We start from the raw sequence: 27,552 nt of genomic DNA, 5'->3' as shown, positions 1-27,552 counted from the left end.
AAGGGTGGTGAAGCTGAACGCTGCCGGGTGCGGGGTCGGGGGGAGGGGACGCGGGGTGGGGGTCATTTCATTTGTTTGTTATTATTTCTTGAGAGGAAGGGGAGGGCTATTAGAGAATGAATTTAATAAGTCTTGCAGGAAGCTAGTCTTGTCTTTGAGGCTCCTTCATTCTGGAAGAATCTTTAGAAACATCCTCAACTGAGGGGCCTCCAAGTGACAGCAAATGATAAGCTAGGGCCCCGGTCTCCTAAGCTTTGCAGAGGAAGAGCAGCTGGGGTTGGGCTGGTGCCTCTGAAAACCCCTTTTAGAAACTTGCCCAGAGTCCAGTAACATGCCCAGATCTGAGATGAGATGGAGGGAGACTGTGAGCATCAGGGAAGAAGAAACGGTTTTAAAATGAATGAAGCGGGCCGGGGAGTGGGCTGGTTCCAGAGAGAAACCATGAAAGGAGTGAAAGTTAGATTTTCGGGGAGGCCCAGCCAGCTGCATAGCCTGCTTTCAATGCCTGTGTCAGGACAAAGGATGCTGCGCCCCCTGGTGGCAGACTGGCGGTCGGCGCCCGCGCACTGCGGCGGAGACCGGCGACCAGACCCAAGTACCAGCTGAAAAAGTCGGCGGGTCAGATGCCTTTTCTTCTGTTTGCTAAGGGAGCTGAAGTTGAAATAGCCTTTGCTTTCTCAACTCTGCAGTCTAAATAGAGACGTTGGTGTAAAGTGAGCGGGTTTTGTAATTCTGGCATGCAATTTAGGCCGACAGGACAATGCCTGTTTAGAAGAAACCTAGTGGGGTGGGAATTGCCCTGGCTGGGAGAAAAGATCGGCATTTAAGCGCAGAGCTGGTCTGAGGAGAGTCTTTAAAAATTTAAGAACCTCCCTTTCTCAGTTTTAACACAAAAGGGGCTACAGTAAGATGTTTTAAAATTCTTTTGCTGGGATTTATGAGATAATCGTTACTCTTTTGCCAGAGCCTTGCACATTTGACATTTTTATTATTGTTTTCTATTTATATGCAGGTGCAAATGTTAGGTTTCAGCATCCTGAGTTCCCTGATTCTGAGCAAAGATTTGTGTGGCTCCTTTCCTTTAAAAATGTAAAGAAAACCCTCCCTTCATCGCAGAAGCCATCGTCTCCACCTTTTGTGGAGCCTCCTGCAAAAAGCCGCAGTGAGTGCAGGTCTTTAGTCTCTGCTCTGTTTCTTTTAAAAATAAAGTATGAAAGTGTTGTGCTGGAAATTATGCTGCTAAGTGTTACATGTGGTAGGTGTGAATGTATGTTTCAATAGTTCCAGGCACAAGACCAAAAACTTCCCCAGAATTAGCAGAATTTTCAGCTATAATCTGGCTAACATTTCAGCGAATAGGTACAAAGGCCTGTTTGGGAGCACGCCACCTCCAAGGAGCTGTAGAGTTGAGTTTCCACTGACATATTGAGCCGTCCCTTGTATGGTCAGGTGATGTTCAGTGGGATCAGCCCCAGGAAGAGTTTTGTGGTGGCTGCGAGTTCCCTCTCCTAAAACCTGCAGATCGAGTCTCTGCGTAGTCAGTTGTACCCCCAGGGCAATTCTTCTTGCTCTGCACTTGAAGTCTTATCACAACAGAATGGGTACATTTTTTTGTTTTTGAGTTTAAGAAACTGATTATAGTGCTTTCAAGGATCAGTTGAGTAGCGACCTTAGTAGGCAGAGCTTCAGGGAGTATGTAGTCAGCGTGGATAGTGTCCCTAGGCCATATGCTTCCCGGGAGGAGCAGGGCTGCCTCTCTGAGAGGAACTGGGACGAAGAACAGAGCCCACACAACACGGTGGATGGCGGCTGCTGAGCACAGGGCTGGTGCTTTGACCTGGAGCACTGTGCCTTCAGTTCTCTAAAGTGAAAGCGTGAAAATGAAAGTGTTAGTCACTCAGTTGTGTCCGACTCTTTGCAACCCTGTGGACTGTAGCCCGCCAGGCTCCTCTGTCCAGGGGATTCTCCAGAATACTGGAGTGGGTAGGCATTCCCTCTTCCAGAGATCGTCTCAATCCAGGGATCGAACCTGGATCTCCTGCATTGTAGGTGGAGTCTTTACTATCTGAGCCACCAAGGAAGCCCGAACAACTGTATCCTGGACTGAACTGTGTTGGGTCCGCTCCACAATTTCATATGTGGAAGCTCTAACCCCCAGGGCCTCAGAATCTGACTGTATTTGGAAATAGAACCTTTAAAAATTGTTATTCAATTAAAAGGTCAGTATGGTGGGCTCCCATCCAAGGTAACTGGTGTCTGTATAAGCAGAGGAGATCAGGATGCAGGCAAGTACAGAGGGAAGACCCTGTGAAGATATAGGGAGAGGGTGCTCATCATTGAGAAGGAAACGTCAAGACTGAGGCCTTAGAAGAGCCATCCTGCTGACACCTTGATCTCAGCTGCATAGCCTTGAGAATTGTGAGAAGATAAACTTCTGTCATTGAAGTCACTCAGTCTGTGGACTTTGTCACGGTAGCCCTAGCGAACTAACGCAAGCGGCTTCTCAGCACCGGCCAGTTCTGTGTTCCATTTGGGGAAGAAAACCTAGAGCATCAAATTTTTCTAGTTTTTGAGAGAGGTTAAGAGTCTTTTGCTCTTTAAATGTTGGCAGCAGGGCTGATGGCTTCACAGACAAGCAATCTGTGTAGTCCCATGAGACTGGTACTCAGAAGGGCCTCGGTGCTTGGTGTCACGTGAAATTATTCAACGTTGAACAAGGGGTTTGCATTTTCACATTGCACCAGACCCCACAAACTATGGAACCAGTCCAAACATGAAGTTTAAATAAAATTGAAGCATGGTTAATTAAGAGTGTAGGGGCTGAAACAAAATATGTCTGAGGCTGGATGCAGCGTGGGACACAAGTTTAAACTTTTTGTTGCTAAATAGATTATGACTTCCCATTCCCCCAAGCCCCTGGGAAGGAATTTGTGGAGCCCAGAGGTTTCTGGGGGTGGGAAGAACAGTACACATAACTCCCCAGGTGTGATTCCCTGAGATTCTAAATACATGAGCTGCTGCTGCTGCTGCTAAGTCACTTCAGTCGTGTCCGACTCTGTGCGACCCCAGAGACGGCAGCCCACCAGGCTCCCCCGTCCCTGGGATTCTCCAGGCAAGAACACTGGAGTGGCTTGCCATTTCCTTCTCCAATGCATGAAAGTGAAAAGTGAAAGTGAAGTTGCTTAGTCGTGTCTGACTCCTAGCGACCCCATGGACTGCAGCCTACCTGGCTCCTCCGCCCATGGGATTTTCCAGGCAAGAGTACTGGAGTGGGGTGCCATTGCCTTCTCTAGAATACATGAGCTAGTGTGACTCTAACAACATCAATAACAACAACACAACTTTTTTTTTTCAGGGATGAGTTATCAGAACCTCAAAATAAGAATATGTTGAGAAGAGGTCCAAGAGGAGGAATTAAGTGTTTGGTTTAGGGTGAAGAGCCAGGCTGGCCCTGTGTATGCCTGATGCTGGAAGCTCTCCCAGAGCCTTGCACCCGGGCACCTAGTTGGGCTCTGGGAAACTGGAACTGAGTATGTGCCCCACTGTGACCTCCATGACTCTGAGGGGTAGTCCAGCTCCCTGGACAAGCAACGTGGAGACACGACAGTGACAGGAGGAGAGGGACTGGCTAGACCACAGTTTTCTGCCCACAGTTGGGGAGCAGGACTCTTTCTCCTTTGGGCTGAGCCAGTCTCAAGGTTCTTGAGAGGTTTCCAGTTGGGTTAGGAGGGCTGAGCTGCGAGGGAATCTGGGCTGCCTGTTTCAAGGTGGGCCTAAGCCCGTGACTTGTGATTCCTGAGGGTCGTGGTGCACGCCATGCTGGTTGACTCTCATTTGGAAGGGAAAATTTTGCCCCTGTGGAAATGAACATCAGTCATCAGGGAGCAGAGTCCCAGGGATATTATGGAGAGATCCTGTTTTTAAGGCTCTGCACTGATTTACAGAAGCTCACTGAAAATATTATAGTGGAATGTTCAGTCAGGAGGTCTGCTTTTCTGGTTCTATTTCTGCCCAGTACTGGCTAACTGGAGAGTGTAAATTTTAAAAGAAATAATTTCATATGCACATTTATGCAAACTCCCTCAGGGGAATGAGTGAAAGACTGTTTGAGACACTCTGAATTTTTTGGAAGAAAGCTGCTGTATAAATTAATATGGAGTTTTGTTTTTTTTTTCCCCCATCCCAGGTCTGCAAGACAGAACTGGAAAGAACTCCTCCCATCACTCATGGGAGAAAATGAAGCTCTCTACTGGCCTCTATCAGAGAAGCTAAAAATTTCCCTTTTTCCTGCAAGTGTCCCAAACCCCATGACTCTTATTTCCAGGTCAGAGACTAAGATTTTATTTTTATTATTCTTTATACTTGGCTTATGGAGAGTGCCCAAATGGCATTGTGATGGACTAATGATTATAAGCCTTCTCTGGGCAAGGCCAGGCCTTGGGTGTGAGAGGAAATTCTATCAAACCTACTCGGCGATTTGCCCAAAGTCACCTGCTACATTCTTCTGACAAACAGCACCCTCCTCCATCCTGGAGTTGGCAAGCAGAGTCCTCCTCTGGACTGAACCCGTCCCAGGATTCTTAAGGGGTTGAGGTAGTGATCCAAAATCTAAGAGAACTGGAATTCGGTATGTGGCATTTCTGATTTCATTCCTAAATGGTAGTTCCCTTCAGCGTGTGGAATATAAGAAACCTCACTAAAATTTTTAACTTAAAAGGCCACTGGGTTAAGACAGATGAAAATTATGTCCATATGAAAACTTGTCCACAAATGTTCACAGCAGCGTTATTCATAATAGGCAAAAAGGAGAAAGTTCAGACAGCCACCAACTAAATAAATGGATAAACAACTTGTGGTTTATCCTTACAATGGAATACCATTTGGCAAAAAAAAGGAATGAAATATTGACACATATTAAAACATGGATGAGCCTTTAAAACATTATGTTAATTGAAAAAGCCAGTCACAAAGGAACAATTAGTACATGATTCTATTCATATGAAATTCTTAGACTAGGCAAATCTAGAGAGAAGAAAATAACTAGTGGTCACCAAGGGGAATAGGTCAGAGTGCAGGCACTGGAAGATGACAGTTGAGTGGTTCAGAGTTTTTGTTGGGGGAGTGATGGAAATGTTCTAAAATTAATTGTGGTGAAGGTTGAACAACTCTGTGAATATACCAAAAAACAGTGAATTTTGCACTTTAAATGGGTAAATTGCATGATGTATAAATTGTGTCTCAATAAAGGTTTTAACCTTTTTTTTTTTTAAAGATACTCTAAAAAAGACCATTGGGTTATGTCTTTTTCTGAAGCTTATTGCCTTGAGATAGATATGAAAGTGTTAGTTGCTCAGTCATGTCTGACTATTTGCCACACCATGGACTGTAGCCCACCAGGCTTCTCTGTCCATGGGATTCTCCAGGCAAGAATACTGGAGTGGGTATAAAATCCAGGGGATCTTCCCAACCCATGGATTGAACCCAGGTCTTCTGCATTGCAGGTGGATTCTTTACCATCTGAGCCAGCAGGGAAGCCTTGGGATAGATATGTCTAGGCTTAAAAACAGATTGTATGAACCAAGAAAAGTGAGAATGTGAAAACTGATTTTTATCTTAGGTAGAGATACTGATTTGAAGAACTACACATAGCCACAATACCTGTAACAGTTTCAAACTGCTAAATTTTTTTTCTAAGCCTGAAATCATTAATATGTCTGTAAACAATGATGGGAAGTGGCTTTGTCTTTTTTGTCTTTTCCCTATTATTTTCTCTTTCTTAACTAATAGCACCCCAGCGTTCTCTTGAGGAACCACCCACCTCATTTGCAGTCCGGGTGGTTTGCATGTTGCCAACCCTATGTTTTAGGCTTTATGACTCTGACCTGATCAGGTAGCAGATTCTACCCAGTGTATTGGTGCTGAATCACATCAGCTCTTCTGAATCCACCGGTAAATTTTCAGGAATTTTGTGAGCCAGTTGTTAAATATCATCACTGTTAAAAATTAAAGTATATGAATATATAATTAAATAAATTATATTTAAAACAAAGTGAATAGGTCCTCAAAACTCACCACTTTCTAATTATTTCAATTCCTTACTCTATTATCTATGCTCTTAAGGCTTTTTACATCTCTTGGATCTGGATGGTGGAAGTACTATAGAGTGCTCTGCTATTGTGCATCTTCTCCCAATGCCAAGTTCAGTGACTTCCAGTTGACGGCTTGAAAGTGGACATGGTGGCAATATTTACACCACAGAGGTAGGCAAATACTGTATATAAGGGTTTTTCCTTTTTTGTCAAGGAGATTGTTAAACGGTTACTAGCTCGAGTGGGTTGAATGGTGTCCTGGCAACAGTTGTCTAGATCTTAGTCCCAGGAACTTATGAATATGATCTTATTTGGAGTAGGACTCTACAGGTGAAATTAAGGTTCTTGACATGAGATCACCCTGGATGATCCCAGAAGGTCCTAAATATAATCACGTGTGTTCTTACTTGGAGGGAGATGAACACAAAAGCACAGAGGAGAGACGCAGATCTAAGGAGGAGGCAAGATGGTCATTGAAGCAGAGATCTGAGTAAAGCTGCTACAAGCCAAGGAAACCTGGAGCTACCAGAAGCTGGAAGAGATAAGAAACAGAATCTCTACTAGAATCTCTGAAGGGAGAACAGACCTGGTGACATCTTGATTTTGGATTACTGACCTCCAGAAATGAGAAAGTAAATTCCTCTTTTTGTAAGCCACCCAGTCTGTGGTGATTGCTTCTGGCTGCCACAGGAAGCTAAGGGCCCATCCAACCACCGCAGCACTACCGCATGGCCCGGTGATGGGCATGTGAGCCACGCTGAGACAACGGGAGGTCAGCTCCTATTGCAAAAGAAATATACCCCTTCTACGAGAGGTTGCTAAGTGGTTCAGTCTTTGCCAGAATATTTGCCAAAGAAGGAGAATAGCATAGAAAGTGGTAAAATTGGGATGCAGAAACAGAAAGAAGAGAGAGAGTCAGAACCCAGATAATGTTATTTGAGAAGCTGAATCTATTCTACTACTGAATTTTTAAAATTCTATGAACAAATTACTTTCTTTTCTTTCTAAACCAAGTTCTTAACCAGTTGTTGTTCAGTCACTCAGTTGTGTCCAGTTCTTTGTGACCCCATGGACTGCAGCATGCCAGGCTCCCCTGTTCCTCACTGTCTCCCAGAGCTTGGTCAAACTCATGTCCATTGAGTCAATGACGTCATCCAACCATCTCATCCTCTGCCGCCGCCTTCTCCTCCTGCCCTCAATCTTTCCCAGCATCAGGATCTTTTCTAATGAGTTGGCTTGACCAATATAGACATGTTAATTTTCACAGCACAGATAGGATTGTAAATACATAAAATTACTATCATTTCATTAGTTACTATTGAAATCAAGCATAACTATATGTCAAACAGTGAACAATCTGAGATCTATCTGAACAAAGCATGCTTATTTGTTCCACTGATAATTACTGAGCCAAACATGTCTCATTCTACTCAGGACAGATATCCATCTATGTAAGAGCTAACAATTTATTTGCCTGTAAGGAGTTCAGTGTAACCCACATTAATGAGATTACCAGCAGGATTAACTTTCCATTTTATAGTTCATATTTTTCCAGACAGTACTAAATTCATGTAATTTCATTATTCTTCCTAAAGAGAATTTGTTTAATGCACAGCTAAAATATTTTAACTTGTTTATGAGATTACATTTAAGTACATTCACAGATCATAAAAAACTCTTTTGGAGTTTTTAGGTTGGGAAAATGTTCTTATAGTTATTTCCAAATGATGTTGTACCTTTGGTAATTTTGTACATTTCAGCAATTTTCACTTTCCATTATCCTTAGTAATTTTTTAATGTGGGCAAGCACATTTCTGAAAGGAGCATGCCAGAGAAAATCCTAGGGACAGATATACCATACTGAACTATTTTTAAAGTAAAACATTTTTATCTTCAGCTTTTCTATCACTAAACCATTTTTCCAGTTCAAGAGTTTTAAAATTAATTCCCCACCCCCCATAATCCTATCTCTTACCTCTACTTTCAAATACCTTTGTCTTTTGATGAGCGCATTTTGGATGAATTCCCAGTCAACTTTCAAAATTTAATTAAACTCAGCTAAGTTTAACTCAGCTTTAACAGATAGTTTTTTAATAGCTGATTAACTGGGAGCCCATCTTTAGGAATTCTAAGAAAAAAAGGTTGGTGAATGTTGCATCTTGATAAAAGTTCTAATACTGATGTTACTAGCATCAATAAACAAATGCCTGCTTGTGTTGATTTAAAAAGACAATAAACTTTCAAGTGCAAGTATCCAACTAATACATTATTCCGAGTATTTTATATTTGCTAGTAGCATTACTTATCAAAAAGAGACTTTGAGTATTTTCAAGTCAAAAACCCCACAAAAACCAACAACCACATAGGGAATAAGAGATTGTACTGAGGACATATACATTAATCAGTCATTAACAATTCAAGCCTACTCTTCTAGGATAATTCTTCTTCTGTACAAAAATGTAGCCATTACTGGGGAGAGATGGATTGGGATTTGGGGGTTAGTAGACACAAACTGTTATTTATAGAATGGATAAACAAGATCCTGTTGTATACTCGGGGAACTGTATTCAGTACTCTGTGAAAAACCATAATGGACAAGAATATGAACAAGAATGCGTGGAGGGATGTGTGTGTATCTGAATCACCTTGCTGTACAGCAGAAATTAACACAACAGTGTGAAATCAACTATACTTCCATAAAATAAATTTTTTTAAAAACAGCGACCAAAATTTTGGAGGTGATTAGGTTCACTATCAACTTAGAATTACAAGGAACCATGGGGAAATTAAAACTACAGCTTTCAGAGTCCCCATTTTTATAGCCCCCTAGAAGCCTAAAATAAAAATTGGAAACACATCAAATTGAGCAAAAACAGAAGTAAACAGTCTCAAAATAAGTGTTTAGAAAGCTACTAAATAATTAAATATTACTCATTCTTGATAACCCTGGCTATGGAGAATTCAAACAAGTTTGCTTTTTTCCTAAAGCTAAAAAGAAACTCACCGCCAAAGTTGAAATACAAGGAACCGGAAAAAATCAGTGATTTGTTCCCTGATGGCAACTTTATGCCAGAGATACGAGAGTTTCTTTACACGGAATTGTTTTCTTCCTGTGGAAAACATCGATAGGAATCTAGGTGAATGGATATAATTAAGTAGTTGTGTGGCTCTAAAATGCTTCCCCCCCACATCAAATGCCCCAGCGTTTTCCCAGGAACCAGAAGAGAGGAACAGCCTTCAGAAGAGTTAGGCCCTCGAGATATTTCCAAACTGCCTGGGGGAAGGCTTGGACCAACTACAATAGGGAACCATCCTGCCTTGGACACGAGTCTAAATTGATGACCTAATACGTCTTTTCCAACTCTGACTGCCACAGTTTTATGAGCATCAAGAACTGGGCATCTGCCATAGTCAACAAACAGAGCTTCTCAAGAGCTTATACATCCCCAGAAACTCAAATACACCAAAAACCTGGGAGCACAGTCTCCCAAGGCTCAGGGTGCCACCTCTAGCTTTCCAGGTATGAAATGGAAATACTTCTCTGGTAGGATGATTCTTAAAGGAAAGGAAGTATGTATCACTCTCCATGTTACCATGGTTTAAAAGCTCTAAGCCAGAGCAGACCCAATTGCTGAGAAACGTGAAGAATAGCTTAAGGGTCCCTCTTTCTCAGGTGGTGGTGATTCAGTCGCTAAGTTGTGTCCAATTTCTGCACGTGTAACCCGCCAGGCTCCTCTGGCCATGGAATTTTCCAGGCAGGGATACCGAAATGGATTGCCATTTCCTCCTCTAGGGGATCTTCCTGCTCCAGGGTCTTGAACCTGCGTCACCTGCATTGGGGGTGGATCCTTTACTAACTGAGCCACCTTAGTGGCTTAGAAAGATTCCTTAGAAAGGGAATCCCTCTTTCTCAGGGCTCCCCCTCCAAAGCCCTGTACTTAATTTTGTATTTGTACTTTTGCATTCTTTTGGTGGAGTCCCCTTAATTAATAAGCTGTAGACCCTTCCCCATCCTTACAAATGGCATCGAATCATCACTTGATATGAGTGTGAAAATTAAACACAAAGTCCTCTTCATCTTTTACGGCTATTCTTTACCCCTGGCAAGTCACTATTGACCATGAGGCCTCTTGGTTTGAGTCTCTGGTCCTCAGTTGTCCTCTCAGCCACAACAGTGGTTCAAAATCCGACTGCCTTTAAGCTTATTCTCTTTAGCTCCTTCGTGAAATAACCCTCCACTGTGGGCTAATTATTGCAATGGCTTACAGACTCTAAAGGCCAGAAGGTTTTCCATGCATGGTCCTCCTTTCGGTTAAGCTGCATCACTGTTCCAACATCAGCTAAGTTTTGTTTTCTGTTCAAGTTGAAGGATGTGGACTAGGCTTCCACACTTTTCAACAGGCTCTCTTGGCTCAAGAGACCAAGCCACAGAAACATTTACTTTTTTTTTCTGATTACAAAAGTAACAGCATGTATATAATATACATCCATAAATAACTTGAAACGTTGTAATATATAGCACAGAAAGTGAAAATCTTTCCTAATCCCACACAGCTGAGAAAACCAGTTAACATTTTTTTTTCAAGGCATATATTAACATTTTATTTATTATTTTACAAAACTGGGATTGTATTCTCAACTTTGAAGCTTGCTATTTTCCACCTAGCAATATGTCTTAGACATATTTCCCTGCCAGTCTGTAAAGAGTGATCTTCCTTTTAATCTTCTTTTTAATGGCTCCATGGTATTGTATTGTGTGGCTGAACCAAACTTTGCTGAACCAATTGCCTGTTAATGCACATTTGGGCCCTTTCCAGTTTTCCCTGTAACACAGATTCTTGCAAGCATCATTTTACACTTACATCTTTGAGCAGTTGTAGGAGTATTTCTCTATGATGAATTCCCAGAGGGTGAATTATTATCAGGTCAAAGGGTATGAGCACTTCATTTTTAATAGCTATTGCCAAATTGCCCTCCAATAATTTTATACCAATTTACACCCCAAACTACACTGTAAGGAGGAGCCTGCTCCCCCCACCCCTTAGCAACACTAAAATCGGGCAATTTAGAGATGTCTGATGTGAGTTAGGAGTTAAGAGATTCAGCCTGTGGAGTTTTCTCCCTTTGTGAACCCCTAACAAAGACATCAAAAGTCTCCCCCTTTCCTTGATGAGCCCTCTGCTCTCTGAGCCAATACCCAGACAGACATCTAGCTAAGATGAGAAGCAAAAATTCTAACACCTGATCCTTGTGCCTAGCTGGATTAGAGATGATTCGCAGTGAATGTATAAGCAAATGTGTTAGTTCTATAATGCTTAATAACTTAATCATGAAAGAAATATAAAGAGCGATCTTGACTTGGGCAGTACTGTTTTAATGTAAACAGCACATTTAATCTTATAGTATCAGAAAACTTACCTCTGCACAATTCCTGGAATTCACCCCTATGTTTAGTGAAGCAAAGTCATTTGAAGAATCTGTTCTTTAAAGGTATGTGATAAGTGACTCTGAGTCAGGCCATTTAAGAAGAGCTCCATTTGCCAACACCCAGTCTAAAGGAGCTCATTTTGAGGATTACTATGGTTTATGTGTCCAGAATTAGGGCCATTGGGCACTAGACTGGGAAGAAACTTCAGGATTTATCCAGTCAACAGATTTTGAAACTCTAGCTCTACAAAGCCTTGATGTTTCTTCTTGGAGACACAAGTTGACAGAGGAGTAAGGTGGAAGGTCTTAAAGGTTCATGGGATTCTAACCCTAATTCCACAGGAGCCCCACTTCCATCTGCTTCATATGGTGGGCTACACAGCATGTTATCTGGAGCAAGCCAATCCCTTCCTTTCCTCATCGATAAAATAGACTTGAGAGCAGAGCATGTTAAGAGTGGTGAAGATGAAATTAAATAATACTATGCATGTAACAGGCTTCCCTGGTGGCTTAGACAGTAAAGAATTTGCCTGCAATGCAGGAGACTTGGTTTGATCCCTGGGTTAGCCCAGTGCCCTGCACATCCCAAGAACTCAATAAATGTTTACTAATTTATTATGTATGATCTTCCTTTGAAAATGGATTCTGCTACTAAAACATACACTTTGAAACCACCCATTTATTTGTTAGTCTTTCAAACAAGGTGACTCTTTCAGATGGAGTAGTGTTAAATTTAATTTCCAAGTTCTAATCCAGTGATCCTACTCTAAGACCCCGGTCCACTTTCATGGAGACTGCTGGAGGCGCTGAGAATGATCAGCCTCCCACATACCAGGTGGTTCCACTCACGAACCAACCAGCTAAGATGACAGCTCCTCTATCTGCATTCCTATTGATTCATAGAAGAAATACCAATGTACGGAAAAAATGGTTTTCCTTGCCTTGTGGGAGAAGGTCCCTGCAGGTTCACCATGAGAAATGATCATGAAGGTTGCAAAATGTTAAAAATATTACCAAGTTGCCGTCTCTTTCATGACTGTGAGGACAATGGAAAGGAGTTCTGAAAGGGACACTTAAACCTTCTAAGTTTGGCTGAAGTTTCCCTTCTTGGCCAGATGTTTTTAAAAGGAAGAACTCAGTCAACAAATGTACAGTCTTATCAAGCATCTTCTTAGGAAAGCTTGTCTTTGTGTAGGGGAAGCTTTCCTAATGAATCACAGACGTGAGGCTGGAGGGGGAGATCATTTTCCTCTTTGAATGGTCCAACACAAGACCAAAACCCAGGGAGTAAGGAGCAAAACCTTCCAAACTGTGTATCTTTTCTACCCAAGAACGCCTTCCATGCCCCTCACTGCTGCTGTGGGAGAGCCAGACGTGGGTTTGGGAGGGGCTTCTCTGTGTCAGGGCCATTTGGGGTCTGTGCTAGACTTAGAAACAAGCAGACATAAAAGCTGTAGAATTAAGGGTTGAAAACAGCATTTAATGAAACCCCTCCCTCCAGACGCTCTTGATCAAAGTCTCTCCTAAGACAACCGATCTACAGTTGCATACATAAAACTTTGGCAACACTCTGTCCTCATGGTTTTCAACAGAGGTTTTTAGACCTCTGAAACTGGGCATCGTCCCAGAATTGAGATCCAGCTGCATTACGCATACCAGAAGACACACCAGCACAGCCGAAGCCTGTGCAACCACTTTCTTTTAACCTCGCGTCTGTGAAAAATTACTTTCCAAAAAAATAAGTGAAACCCGATGTCTTCTCCGGGTGGTTATTTTTGCGCCTATGAAGTCAATAAAACTCTCCAGATTTATTAGACAGCCCTGCTGCGGGAGACAAGACCACTTCCTATTCCCCAGCAGAAATGTGTGCCATTCCTTTCTGTAACCTTCTGACCACAGATTTTCGTTTTATTCATTTCTTTTATTTTTTCCCAGAAAATTTGTCAAAACCTTCTAAGATAAGTGGCTTGGCCTGCACTAAAATCCCAAATTCTGGCATCCAAAAGTGACAAAATGAACACATTTCAGGCTCCTCTAGCTTTTCTTCTTTCCTTCCTATTTTAGAGAGACCCCCGTTTCTTTTCGTCAGAAACAGCAAGGGGTTTGGCTGTCTTTCCTTCAACCTCTCTAAACACCGAATGTAACACCTACCAAGTTACACTCCTGTGGGCACCATGGTCCCACACTCCATGATCACCATGGAATGATGACCATGATAATGACAACTGGAATCGGTTCTATTTACTGAGCCCCTACTGTATATGCTGGGGTTCTCCTGTATGGAGATTCAAAAATGTAGAGGATGATATACATTCTTCCCAGAGCTTAGCATTTACTTGGAGAAATAAACATGTAAACAAGTATAAGTCATTTAGTGGGACAGATTTCTTAATAAACATTATGGGATATAAAGACTAGCACATGGAAAGGTAATGATGGGTTTCTCAGAGGAGATGACTCTTGAGCTGTGTGTTTAAAGATGAGTTGGAGTTTATCAGATAAACTTAGGGTAAGGCACGTCATACAGAGAGGCTACCAACTGCTGAGGACCAGAGCTGTGAAATAGCATGCTACATGTGCGACCTAAGATGTTCTGTGCAATGGGAATGAAGGTCAAAATGTTGTAAACAACCCGTGTTCATGCATGAATGTGGGTAGGCTTTTTAGGAGAAGAGGAACTACTGAACAGGATAAAGATTTGGAGCAATTGTGATAGATGTTCCGCAGAGAGAGCACAAGGGGTTGAGTGCTATCCAGGAGCAAAATGAAGAGAGCCTGAACCAAGCCAGTGTGATGGTAATGAGGATGAAGATTTAAGAGTGATAGCAAAATGGAAGACATTAAAAGGTCGTAGAATGAAGATTCCCACTCCAGGATGACTATTAAGCAGTTGTATTTCATTATTTAACAGTGAAAATTACTTCCAAAATACTTTTAATATTAAATTATTGACTCACTACATTTCTTTCTCCATCTACTTCCAAAAATGATTTGCAGTAGGAAAGAGATTGTAGCAGCAGCCAGGACCACCATGTGTGACTATGTAAGCTTGGCCATCTACAAACTGATGAAGAGCATTTGTAGGGAATCATCTTTAGTTCAGTTATTCTGAATATCATTTAAAGAAATTCATACCAGCACTATCTTGACTAGTTTGAATTTTGATTATCCTCCTGTTAATATGAAACATTTATCTCAACTTAATTGGTACTTCCTTGGATGATAACTTCTAATTCACTTACTCATATTTTCAGGGAACTGAGAGAGAAGGTGGGGCTTCCCAGGTGGCTCAGTGGTAAAGAAACTGCCTGCCAATGCAGGAGACAAGAGATATGAGTGTGGTCCCTGGGTTGGAAAGACCCTTTTGGAGAAGGAAATGTCAACCCACTCCAGTATTCTTGCCTGGAGAATCCCATGGATAGAGGAGCCTGGCGGGCTACAGTACATGGGGTCACAAAGAGCTGGACATGGCTAAGTGTGCATGCGTGCACACAAACACATGAGAGAGAGAGAGAGAGAAGGTGTTCTTGGCTACACCTACTCATTTGGTTTTGGCAAAGGAAAGAAGCTGAAGTGCAGCATTTGGGGAATCAGATGACTCTTAATTTGTTCCCTATGAAACTAAGACACACCTAAGCTCAGTTTTCCCAACTGTATAATGGACCAGCATTAATGTCTATCTCATAGTTTTGATGTAAAAATTAAATGAGCCAATGAATAGCAAGTACTTGGCACATAGTAAGGTGACAGGTCTTAGTACTCTCTATGCTGTGCTGGTGGAGAAGGCAATGACACCCCATTCCAGTACTCTTGCCTGGAAATCCCATAGACGGAGGAGCCTGGTAGGCTTCAGTCCATGGGGTCACTAAGAGTTGGGCACGACTGAGAGACTTCACTTTCACTTTTCACTTTCATGCATTGGAGAAGGAAATGGCAACCCACTCCAGTGTTCTTGCCTGGAGAATCCCAGGGACGGGGGAGCCTGGTGGACTGCCATCTATGGGGTTGCACAGAGTCGGACACGACTGAAGTGACTTAGCAGCAGCAGCAGCAGAGTGGGTTGCAGTTTCCTCCTCCAATAGATCTTCCCAACCCAGGGATGGAACTCATGTCTCCTCCTTTGGCAGGCAGATTCTTTACCATTAAGCCACCTGGGAAGCCTGCTTGAAATATACTCCTTATAATTTTCTTGTTTTATAGAAAAGGAAACTTAAGCTCTTTGAGGGCGTTCATTTATCTTTGTATTTCCAGTCCATAGAGTAGCATCCGCCTCAAAACACCCAAGTGTCTTGCTAACAGGGATTGCATAATAACTTGTCCAAAGTCAAACATCTAGTAAAGAGCATGATTAGTATTCATACCTATGTCTGCATAATTCCAAGGCTGGTGCTCTTTTAATAATTTCCCAGTTTTATGGTATAAAAAAGGACATGGAAGCTGACTGAAGTGCTGCTTTATACCTTTGTTTACTACTAGTTTTCAAATTATTTAATTGTCATCCTTTAGGGTTCTCAGTATGTGCTGGGCTGGCCAAAAAATTCATTCAGGTTTTTCCATAAGATGTTACAGAAAAACCCAAATGAACTTTTTAGCTAACCCAATAGTTTCCATTCATATCATTTAAAGGTTATTTCCAGAGCATTTCTACATGGGTCAAGATCATGGTTTGTATTTTTTGCTTGAGTCCTATTTCCAGTTTTTAATGCTCTCCAGGTAAGTTTCACCTACTAGAATCTACAAGAGACACTTCAGCCTTAACATCTCCAAGCCAAAGCTCACCTACCAGCTGCCCCTCTTCCTTCTCCAAAGTTTACCCTCCAGAAACCCTGCTTTCCCTTTTGTTTTGGTAGATGACATGTTCTTCCACCCAGGCACTCCAGTTAAGATTTTAGATTCAATCTTTACCCCTCCTATTTTCCTTACTCAGCTGGTCACCAAGTTCTATTGTTTCTACCTCAAAAAAGATATTTTCAGATCTGGCTTTCCCTTTTCATCTCAGCTGCTACTGTCTAATTCAGTACAGTGGTCCCTCCATACCTGTAGGGGATTGGTTGCAGCCCCTGGCCCCTGCCAGAATACTAAGCTCCAAGGATGCTCAAGACCTTTACATAAATGACATAGTATTTGCATATAACCTACACAGATCCTCACATATACTTTAGATCTAGATTGTGAAGTCACTCAGTCGTGTCCAACTCTTTGTGACCCCATGGACTTTATATCAGGCTCCTCTGTCCATGGGATTTTTCAGGCAAGAGCGCTGGAGTGGATTGCCATTTCCTTCTCCAGGGGATCTTCCTGACACAGGAATTGAACCCGGGTCTTCCACATTGCAGGCAGACGCTTACCGTCTGAGCCACCAGGGAAGCCCATCTCTAATTTACTTATACCTATACAATGTAAATGTTATGTAAATAGTTGTAAATACAAAGTAAAGCTGTGTAAATTGTTGCTGGCAAATTCAAGATTTGCATTTTGAAACTTTATGGAATTTCATATTTCAAATATAATCTATGGATACAGAGGGCTGACTGTATTTCACCATCTTTTGCCTGAAGAGTTTGGACAGCTTCCAAATTGACTTTCTTACCCTCAGTACTTTCACTCACCAGCCTTTTGAAGGCAAGATGATCTTTCTCTAACTTGGAACAGATCGGACACTCTCCATCTCTAAAAGCTTGGGCAGTGGCCCTCACCTTCAGTTTAAGAGGTTATACTCACTCCTGTGTAATTATTTTATTTAAAACTGAGCCCAGTCAGATTTTCCTGCCACTCTGCTCATGTGTCCTTGGCTTTAGCTCTCCTGAACCGCTTGCTCTTCCATAAATGCTGAACGCACCGTGGGACTGCCTTTCTTCCAACTGCTTCCTCTGCCCAGAATGACCTTCTCCCTTTTGGCCCTGAAAACTCCTGCTCATTCCTTAAGACTCAACCCAATATCACATCCAGGGTGAGGCTCTTTTCACATCTCCCAGCTGACTCGAGGAAAATTAATTTTCCTTTGCATTCAACAAAACACTTCCAACATTTTTATTAAAATTAGTTCTTTATGTATTAATGATCCATGGAAACTCAAGGGCAAGGACTACTTAATTCATTGATGTAAGCTTTATCCCAACATAAGCCTAGTTAAGGTTTTATTTATTTATTTTTTTCTGTTTAAGGAAAAAGACCACATTGTTTGTTTGTTTTAATAAATGATTAATAGTGTAATTGGACTTCCCTGGGGGCTCAGCCAGTAAAGAATTGACCTGCAATGCAGAAAATGTGCAGGAGACACAGGTTTGATCTGTGGGTTGGGAAGATCCTTTGGAGAAGGAAATGGCAACCCATTCCAATATTCTTGCCTGGGAAATCCCATGGACAGAGGAGCCTGGTGGGCTACAGTCCATGGGGTCACAAAGAGTCAGACATGACTGAGCGACTAACACACACACATCCATGAACAAATCTACTTTATAAATACATAACCTCCCTCCAGGCACAACTTTGCTTAATAACAGAGGTAAAGAACAGCTATGACTAGGACAGATTGGCCTCAGGATCATATGAAATAGAAATCCATTAAAGCCAGATCACTCCTAATAGTGAGGTTTCTTTCGACTTGAAGGCTTTCCTACCCTGCTATGGGCCACCCTCAACATAGGAGGTTTTAAATGTTTTATAACTTTTCTTAGAGTTCTATCCATCTCTTTGTTTAAAACAAATTTTCCTCAGTCCTTTCCAATCCACCAGAGGACCAACATTTTCTTGAAGTTATAGATTGCCTATAATCACTGAAACCTTTATCTTTTCCTCCTCTGTATGTCAACTTTGTAAATGAGTTTTTCTTTTCTGTTGTAGGAGAAAACACTAGTGTAAAGAACCATATACTAAAAATATCAAAGTTCCTGCTTCTTAGGGTATATAGTCTATAAATTCCTCTTGAAAGGTATTTAGTGGTGTATAGGATTGTTGAAATGAAAGTCAGATCTCACTGGATAAGGAGTCAGAGACTCTAGGTTCTAGTTCTAGCCTACTTGAGTCACTTGAGTGATAGTTGGGCAAGTCACTTAAAACACCAGGTTGCAAATTTGGAGCACCTAGGCCAGGCTTGGACCACAGAAGTGTGTTGCTTAACCCTTATAGTGCTTGAATGAGGTGACATTTAATTGGGAGATTCCACATAAGAATGTAGGTTTATATTTTCTCTCGAGAAATCAGATCTGGCCACAGGGGTCCAAGATTTCTACTCATTTTGTACTAGCAGAGCCCCTGAGCCCTTTAACATGGCATGGGCTCTCCAGGGCCCCCGTGACTTCATCATTTTCTACTGGCCTTTAGTCTGCTCTACACAGAGGCAAATACTGATTTCTGTTTGTTCATGCACTTGTACTCAGGGTGATATCAAAAACATTTCATTACTAAGGCATGGGGCTCACCCATCAGAATGGATTACCTTTGTGCTAGGTGCAACATCGCAGGGATGCCCTGCTCTCCCTAGCTGCTTGATTGTTGGGGGAGGTTCAAGAGCTCCTAGGGCAAGGGGCAAGGGTGGCATCACTGAGTGGGCTGAGAGGCTGAGAGCAGTCTCCAGATGCCAAATAGTATAAGGACTTTGCTGACCTCAGGAGCACATCTCCTGAATTTAAGCTCTGCTTGATCTGTTGTTTTCTCAGATAGATATATTCCTGTACCCATGTCTCTTATTGAAAGCAAGTAAATGAAAGAAAACTAGATTTTTTTAAAAAGGCAGCATGGTTTTTCTTGCCCTTGACTGACTTGTTCATTTACCAACTGGCCGCTACAGCATATGAGTTTGATTTCCTGGTACTAACCAATCTACAAACTCTTTTCCAGCCTAAGCATAAGGAACCTCTAATTTTATCCATTTTATAAATGGAGTGAAAATTTTGCAAAACATCTTGAAGAATTTTGCAAATCATTGTACAGAGTTTATATAAGGTCTAAAACACTATTTGAAATAACAAATCACCAATAAATTATCTCCATTTTCTTATTGGGCTTTTCAATTTTAAAAGTACTCTGATGTTCTTTCTTTTTTCTTTTTTTAATTTAGCCATGGCTATTTTTCAAATGGAATTAATGACCAAAAGCTAGCCTCATTCTCTAATTACAGTAAGAGACACTAGACAGGAGTCGTTCCAGACACTGACCCATCTTGGCTCAGGGAGAGGCTCTGGGCAGTTTTACTATGTGCTGGCTTAGTACCTGGGGCCAGGAAACATCTGTTAGAACATGCGGTCCAGCGGGTGCTCTGCTTAATTATAAAATGGCATTTCAGAGTCCCTTTGAGTTGGCTGGCCTTAGCTTCTAATGCTATACGATCAAGCAAAATGCAATTCTTGACGTTCTATTAACAGAATATCCAAACTGAGTATTGCAATGCTTTAAGAAGAGTAAAAAAGTTAAACTTTTGCCCTTGGGGAAAAGGTATGGGGAAAAACGAAAAAGAAGTGATTTCTAAAAGCAATTGAGAAGCTTAGATCTGAATGGGTATTCCTTCGATAGGCAATGGGGGAGCTGAGGTAGGAATGACTCACGCTTCTAGAATGAACTGTTTATATAGTGCTTCCTCCTCTTCATTCCCTGTTTGGAAGGTCAAGGACAATGACAACTGAGAAGAAAAGAGAGAACTGGAGAAGAGTGAGTGAATGCTGGGAGCATCCAGAGTCCTTCACCTTGACTGAGACGACACACTTCTGAACTGAGTTTATCAATCAGTTATGGCCCAGGACTTAGGGTTAAATTTGGAACACATACCCTTGGGAATTCTTCCTAATGACATGAAACTCTTATTAGTCCTTATGAGAACTTACCTTCCCAAATCCTCTTATACAGTGATGATAGAACAGAGCCTATTGTCAGCAATGTCTGCTGGAGTACCTTTTGTCTCATAGCTTGTTGTAATCACTTCCAGACCAGGGTATATTTATGATTTACATAATGTTATAGAAGAAGAGGTCTTAAGGGTTTTTTTCCTCCAAACCTTTCTGAATTATTATTTTAGACTCATTGCCAGGTTTTTTTTTTTTTTTTTAAAGGAGGAAGTTGATGAACTTTTAAACATGTCATTACATGCTCTGAAATAGCAACTCTTTGTTCTTGTAGAGTTTCTTGTGGAAATTTTAGGACTGTGTGAATGAGTGAGTGTGTGAGTGTGTGTGTGTGTGTGTGTGTGTGTGTTTAGAAACAGGTAGAAAAGGAAATGGGTGAAAAGGAACACTTGAGGTTCACTGATAAAATTAAACACATATTGTGTGTTTCTGTTAGAAGAAAAGTTGGCAGATTTGGGAGAATCTTACAGAACATTTGGAGTAGGTTTTGGAAGGGCAGCTCTATGCTCGCTTTTCATCATGTTTCAGTAATTAGGGGTGGGAGCTGAAGGGTTAAGCCCTAAAGCAAGAAAATATCTCTAGTTCAGAAAACAAAGGGAAACTTGCATATTTCTGAAGATGACATCGGATCAGCCTGTGGATTTCAAGCAATTATGCGATATTATGATCCCCACTGAGCATGCATTAGTTGGAATACTGTTCTTTCTATTTCTCCATATCCCGGGGTTGTACACTGAAAGAGCCCTGTTCAACTTTGCATGTCAGAATTTTGAAGGAAAAATTATAGTAAAATATGTTTAAAACAGTGGGGCCTTATGTGAGTGAACACAACATTTTCCAAGGCTTTCAAAAATCCTTCTGTTAAAAATATGGTTTTTATTTTGTTTCTTTCTTATACATTTTTTTTTTCTTTTCAGTCAAGCTTTTACCTCCCCTCCTTCCTGGAGAAAATCAGAGAGAAGTTTCCAAGGATATCCATAACAGCCTACATTTAGGGCCTGGGGATGTACAATGGATTTGTTTTAAATGAGACACCCCACGTGGAAAATAAACAAGTGAGAAAAGTTCATCTGTGGATATAACTCTAGTTCCAACAACTGTGGTGACAGTCACACTGTCTGAGTAAATGTCCCCCAGAGTCATCTTGAGAGCAAAATGATTATTAATTGAGGTTTCTGTGAGTTGAAAGATGGGTTGTTCATAAAGGGGAGGAGCTTTTCTAGACCTCGAGAAACTGAAGACTCAGCTCCTGGGCTGTTCTAAAAGGTCAAGTGTCTTTTAAAAATGGAATTAATTAAAAACAAAATAAAACAAAAGCAGGCACGGCATAGTATACAGATTAGGAATGATGGTGAATGAATTTGATATCTATTTTATTCCATGACATTCTTTCTCCGAAAGGAGAGAAGTAATTTGTTTGATCAGTTAGGGAAAGCATTTCGCTGTTAATGATGAGATCCTGCCGCTGGATTGCTGGGGCTCGTAGGGTGATTTCTTAAAGTCACCAGGGACCCAGGCTCTTTCTAGCTCTCTGCCCTTTCATCCTGCGGCTAAGGTGTCCCTCTAGTCATTGTATGTCCTCTCCAAGCATGAAAGAGGAAAGTGTAGAGAAAGGTAGGGTAGGAAAGGCTCTCGAAGAAAGCCACGAGAACGCCATCGGGCCAGTGGACCTGAGTGGCGTGCAGACAGAGGCGCTGGCGAGCAGGCATGCGGAGCTGAAGGACCGGCTGCGGAGCATCGGCCAGGGCTTCGACCGGCTGCGCGCGCAGGGTCAGCCACCAGGGCTACGGCGCCGAGACTGAGTTCACGGAGCCCCGGGTGCTGGACCCCTGGGACATGGCCAAGTCAGCCAACTTCACCGAGAAGGAGCTGGAGTCCTTCCGGGAGGAGCTCAAGCACTTTGAAGTTAAAATTGAAAAGCACAACCATTACCAGAAGCAGCTAGAAATTTCTCACCGGAAGCTGAAGCACGTGGAGAGCTTTGGGGACCAGGAGCACGTCACCCGCAACAAGGAGCGCTACGCCATGCTGGAGGAGAAGACCAAGGAGCTGGGCTACAAGGTGAAGAAGCACACGCAGGACCTGTCCAGCCGCATCTCCAGGGCCCGCCACAACAAGCTCTGAGGCCACAGCGACCTCCGAGGCCCCGCAGCGCAGCCAGCCGCTCGGAGGAGGCGGCGGCAGCCTGGGGTTCCCGAAGAGGGCCCCAGGCCCTCAGGGCTCACTTGTCTGCCAGCAGAACCTCAGGGAAGGCGGGGAGGGGACCGGCCAGGAGGGGCCGTAGCCAGAAGGGCGGACAGACTGCCGCGGGTGCCCCGGGGCCGGGAGGAGGAGCTCCACGAGCCCTCGCCCCCTGCCTGACAGCCAGCTGCCCCCATGTCAGCTGCTCATGGAGTGGTGGCCGCCATGCTACAAGGCCACGGTTTGCGTTGAAATCCTATGACTGCCACTGGAAATGCCATGTACAGAAGTCCTTACACATTCGTGACAGTATTTAATTAAACCTCGAGGTCACAGCTGTAAAAAAAAAAAAAAAGAAAAGAAAAGAAAGAGGAAAGGGTAAGGCAAAAAGGAAAGCCCTCCTACCCTGATTAATTCCCTTTAAGGAGCTTCCACAGAAGCACATCGGAACATTTCCACTTACAATTCAGTGGCCAAACCTTTGTCACAAGGCTGTACCTAGCTTCAAGGGAACCTAGGAGATGTGGTCTTTTAGGAAGAAACATTATTCTCCTAAATGAAATCAGGATTCTATTACGGTAATAAGGGACGAGCAGGTATTAGATGTGAAACTTGAGGTTTCTATCATACTCATATAAAATATCCTTAATGCCAGTATAATCTAAGAATTACTGATGCTTCTGTTTGAATTATATGGTGCTTAAGGCATTAGCTTAACAACCCAATTTTGCATTGAATTGTCTCAGTGCACATGGCCAAATTGAATTCTTTTATACATCTCTGATCTGTTTCTCCACTATTAGTGAAGTTTAAGCTACATAAGTTTGGGGGTACATAGCTAAGGAGCAGAAAATTCCATTACTCTTGAGCCTTCAAATTTAGCAAATAGTTTCTTGTCTAGAAATTATATTGAGAAATGATTGCATCTTCTGCAATCTTTTTCTTCCCCATACTACTGGAGCTTAAATTTCCTACATTATAAAAAGGTGAACATTTTAGAAAATTTGTGGGTTCATAATTGGAGAAAAAGAAGAAAATAGGAAGACTGGCACCAACTTGACACTATTTCCTGCATGGTTGATTATTCTGTGAATTTCTTCACTCCCCTCTTAAAATTCTACCAATTAAAGATTCACTTTGGTTCCCAGGCATCCCTTTCTAAAAATGTCGGTTTATAAAAAGAGATAAAGTTATTAGTCATTCAAAAATCACTGCCAATTACTTTAATCAGATTGCTTTCTTATTGGCTATGATACAATTTCACTTAATGGGAGGTATTTATTTATCTAGTTTATTTATCTTGAAAAATAATATGCACTGGTGGCAAAAAATTCAATCTGAACAAATAAATATACTGTGTAAACAAGTCTCCCTTTCACCCCAGATTCCAGGATTCATTTCCTTGGTGATGGAACAATTACTAAACATTTCTTGTGAGCATCATCTAGAGACATATTCTGCATGGAGAAGCATACCTAGGTATAAACACACATATACATATGCATATATATGCAATGCAAATATATAAAAATCCTTTTGTTTTACCCAAATGATCAAATATTTGTGTATATTATTTTGTAACTTTAAATTAAAAAAAACATTATTGAAGAATATTTTTTTTAATCAGCATATATACCTAGTACATTAGAAAAACTCTGCTAAAATAGGAGTTTTTAGGAAGGGAAGTAATTCTGTATTTATGGAGCATGGAGCATTTGACTTTAATATTTTATTGTGAAATAACTGTGTCCTGGGGTCTATGAAGGAAAACGTTAAAAGAAAGGAGAAGAATGGACTGGCCTGGAATCTTAATTCCCGTGTGTGACATTGTTCCGACAGAAAATAATGTTCCAAGTTCTTAATAATTAAGTTGAATACTCATCTAATTTCCCTGGAATGGTCGCCATTTATGCTTGTTGTCCTGGCATACTGTTTGACCACTTTCATTTTCAAAATGGTCCCATTTTGGATGACAATTATGTAATCACTGTTGTAATAACAAATGGACAAATTAAGTATTTAGAATCAGCTGCAAAGATTAAAAAGGCACCTGATGGTGGGGATTTGTCTACTTGGGACCCTGCTCGGCTCCTTACGAGCATTATGATCTGGGTCAGTTGTTTCACTGCTCTTTGCCTCAGCTCCCTCAGCTTTCTAAAGGGAATAGTGACTGCCTCAGAGCGGAGTTATAAATGCTCGATGCATGCCTGAGAGGGGCTCGTCACAACGTCTGCTCCATATCTGCATGTGCTCCTGCTCAGTTGTACCTGACTTTTGCGACCCTGTGGACTGTACGTAGCCCACGAGGTTCCTCTGTCCATGGGATTTCCCAGGCAAGTGGGTTGCCATGTCCTACTCCAGGGTATATTCCTGACCCAGGTATCAAACCCACGCCTCCTGCATTGGCAGGTAGATTCTTTTACCACTGACCACCTGGGAAGCCCCACTTCATATGTAGGGTTCAATAAATATTACTTATTATTTTCACAATTTTCCTCCCTTTGCCTGCTAGACCACTTCATTCTTACATTGTATAAAACTATGAACTGAGATTCATTTAAAGGAGCAGTCATCATCTTCTAATGATGGGCTGTGGTAAAGACATTTAAGAAGAAAAAAATAGACAAATACAAGACAGTGACTGTTGATTGGAGGGACCCATCACTCCCACCCATCCACAGCCCTACAGAAGAGGGACATCAGAGTGTGGTTTGAAGGTAGAGCAGCACTTTGAACTTCAGACTTGATTTGATTTTGGCTTTGATATTAAATGTTTTTCATTTTAATAGCATTAGAAAAGGATGTGTGCATTTTCTCTAGCAAAGAGGAGATATATTTGAAATGAAGGGGAGACACTATTGTAGCCATTTGTACTTCACAAGCAGAGCTGTATTTTCTGTTGAAGGAACTACTTCAGAAAGAGGGCTCAGGAGAACTTATAATCAGTCATACAAGGTGGTACATCTTAACATCATGTGTAACTTTCCATATATTTACTATTTCCCCCCAATGCATCCCTTAATGGATCTCCTTCTGGCAGAAGCTACATATCAAGCAATGAATGCTGACTATTTTTCAGACAACCTGGAAACCCCTGAGGACTTTTCAGTTCAGTTCAGTTCAGGTGCTCAGATGTGTCTGACTCTTTGCGACCCCATGGACTGCAGCATGCCAGGCCTCCCTGTCCATCACCAACTCTCGGAGCCTACTCAAACTCATGTCCATTGAGTCAGTGATGCCATCCAACCATCTTATCCTCTGTCATTCCCTTCTCCTCCTGCCTTCAATATTTCCCAGCAGTAGGGTCTTTTCTAAGAGTCAGTTCTTAGCATCAGATGGCCAAAGTATTGGAGTTTCAGCTTCAACATCAGTCCTTCCAATGAATATTCAGGACTGATTTCCTTTAGGATGGATTGGTTGGATCTCCTTGCTGTCCAAGGGACTCTCAAGAGTCTTCTACAACATGACAGTTCAAAAGCATCAATTCTTCGGCGCTCAGCTTTCTCTATAGTCCAACTCTCACATCCATACATGACTACCGGAAAAACCACAGCCTTGACTAAACAGATCTTTGTTGGCAAAGTAATGTCTCTGCTTTTGAATATGCTGTCTAGGTTGATCATAACTTTTCTTCCAAGGAGTAAGCATCTTTTAATTTCATGGCTGCAATCACCATCTGCAGTGATTTTGGAGCCCCCAAAAATAAAGTCTTCCACTGTTTCCACTATTTCCCCATCTATTTCCCATGAAGTGATGGGACCTGATGCCATGATCTTCATTTTCTGAATGTTGAGCTTTAAGCCAACTTTTTCATTCCCCTCTTTCACTTTCATCAAGAGGCTCTTTAGTTCTTCAATTTCTGCCATAAGGGTGGTGTCATCTGCATATCTGAAGTGATTGATATTTCTCCCAGCAATCTTGATTCCAGTTTGTGCTTCATCCAGCCCAGCATTTCTTATGATGTACTCTGCATATAAGTTAAATAAGCAGGGTGATGGTATACAGCCTTGACATACTCCTTTTCCTATTTGGAACCAGCCTGTTGTTCCATGTCCAGTTCTAACTATTGCTTCCTGACATGCATACAGATTTCTCAAGAGGCCAGTCAGGTGGTCTGGTATTCCCATCTCTTTCAGAATTTTCCACAGTTTGTTGTGATCCACACAGTCAAAGGCTTTGGCATAGTCAATAAAGCAGAAATAGATGTTTTTCTGAAACTCTTTTGCTTTTTTGATGATCCAATGGATGTTGGCATTTTGATCTCTGGTTCCACTGCCTTTTCTATAACCAGCTTGAACATCTGGAAGTTCACGGTTCACGCATTGTTGAAGCCTGGCTTGGAGAATTTTGAGCATTACTTTACTAGCATGTGAGATGAGTGCAATTGTGTGGTAGTCTGAGCATTCTTTGGCATTGCCCTTCTTTGGGAAAAAGGCCTTTTGGGGAAGGTCCCTGGTGGCTCAGAGTGTAAAGTATTTGCCTGAAAAGCAGGAGACCTGGGCTCAGTCCCTGGGTTGGGAAAATCCCCTGGAGAAGGTGAAGGAGGAAACAGACAGAACAGGCTCTATCTTGAAAGCAGGACTCCATCTTGGGCTGGACTGTGGGCTTTGAGCTACATGCCCAGTATCTATGGAAACGACATACCAACTGGAAAACCAGACCCCCTGGATGGAAGAGCCCCAGGGCTCATACCTAGACTCTGTTGCCTAAAAGAATACCCTAATTATCTGTGTAACCGAATAGAATCACAAATTCTATTATCCTTATTGGGGTATGACCACAGGCCTATTGATAATTGTCCACTGTTAACTACCTAGGCTTAAAGCATATGAATCACGGGTTGACTTTGATTGTATCTTTCTTTTCTTTTGTTCAGACTAGTTTTAGGGGATTTGGTGAGGTGGGTTTGGGCACGTACACTTAGGGTATATAAGGTTTTCAGAAAAACTGGTCAGGGTCTTTGGCTAAGAGGAGACTGCCTTGGGCCTGCCGGTGTAATAAACTGCACTCCACTATCT

General features: G+C 41.9%; 1 pseudogene; it reads left to right on the top strand.

Annotated features, from left to right (window-relative positions):
• The first annotated feature begins 539 nt into the window (after positions 1 to 539).
• On the top strand, positions 540 to 27,552 carry LOC109562879 (alpha-2-macroglobulin receptor-associated protein pseudogene; annotated as a pseudogene).

The sequence above is a fragment of the Bos indicus genome, chromosome 8 (genome assembly GCF_029378745.1).
Source record: "Bos indicus isolate NIAB-ARS_2022 breed Sahiwal x Tharparkar chromosome 8, NIAB-ARS_B.indTharparkar_mat_pri_1.0, whole genome shotgun sequence".
Lineage (NCBI taxonomy): Eukaryota > Metazoa > Chordata > Mammalia > Artiodactyla > Bovidae > Bos > Bos indicus.
Note: the sequence above shows the minus strand (reverse complement) of the source record. Positions and strands in the feature narration are given on the sequence as shown.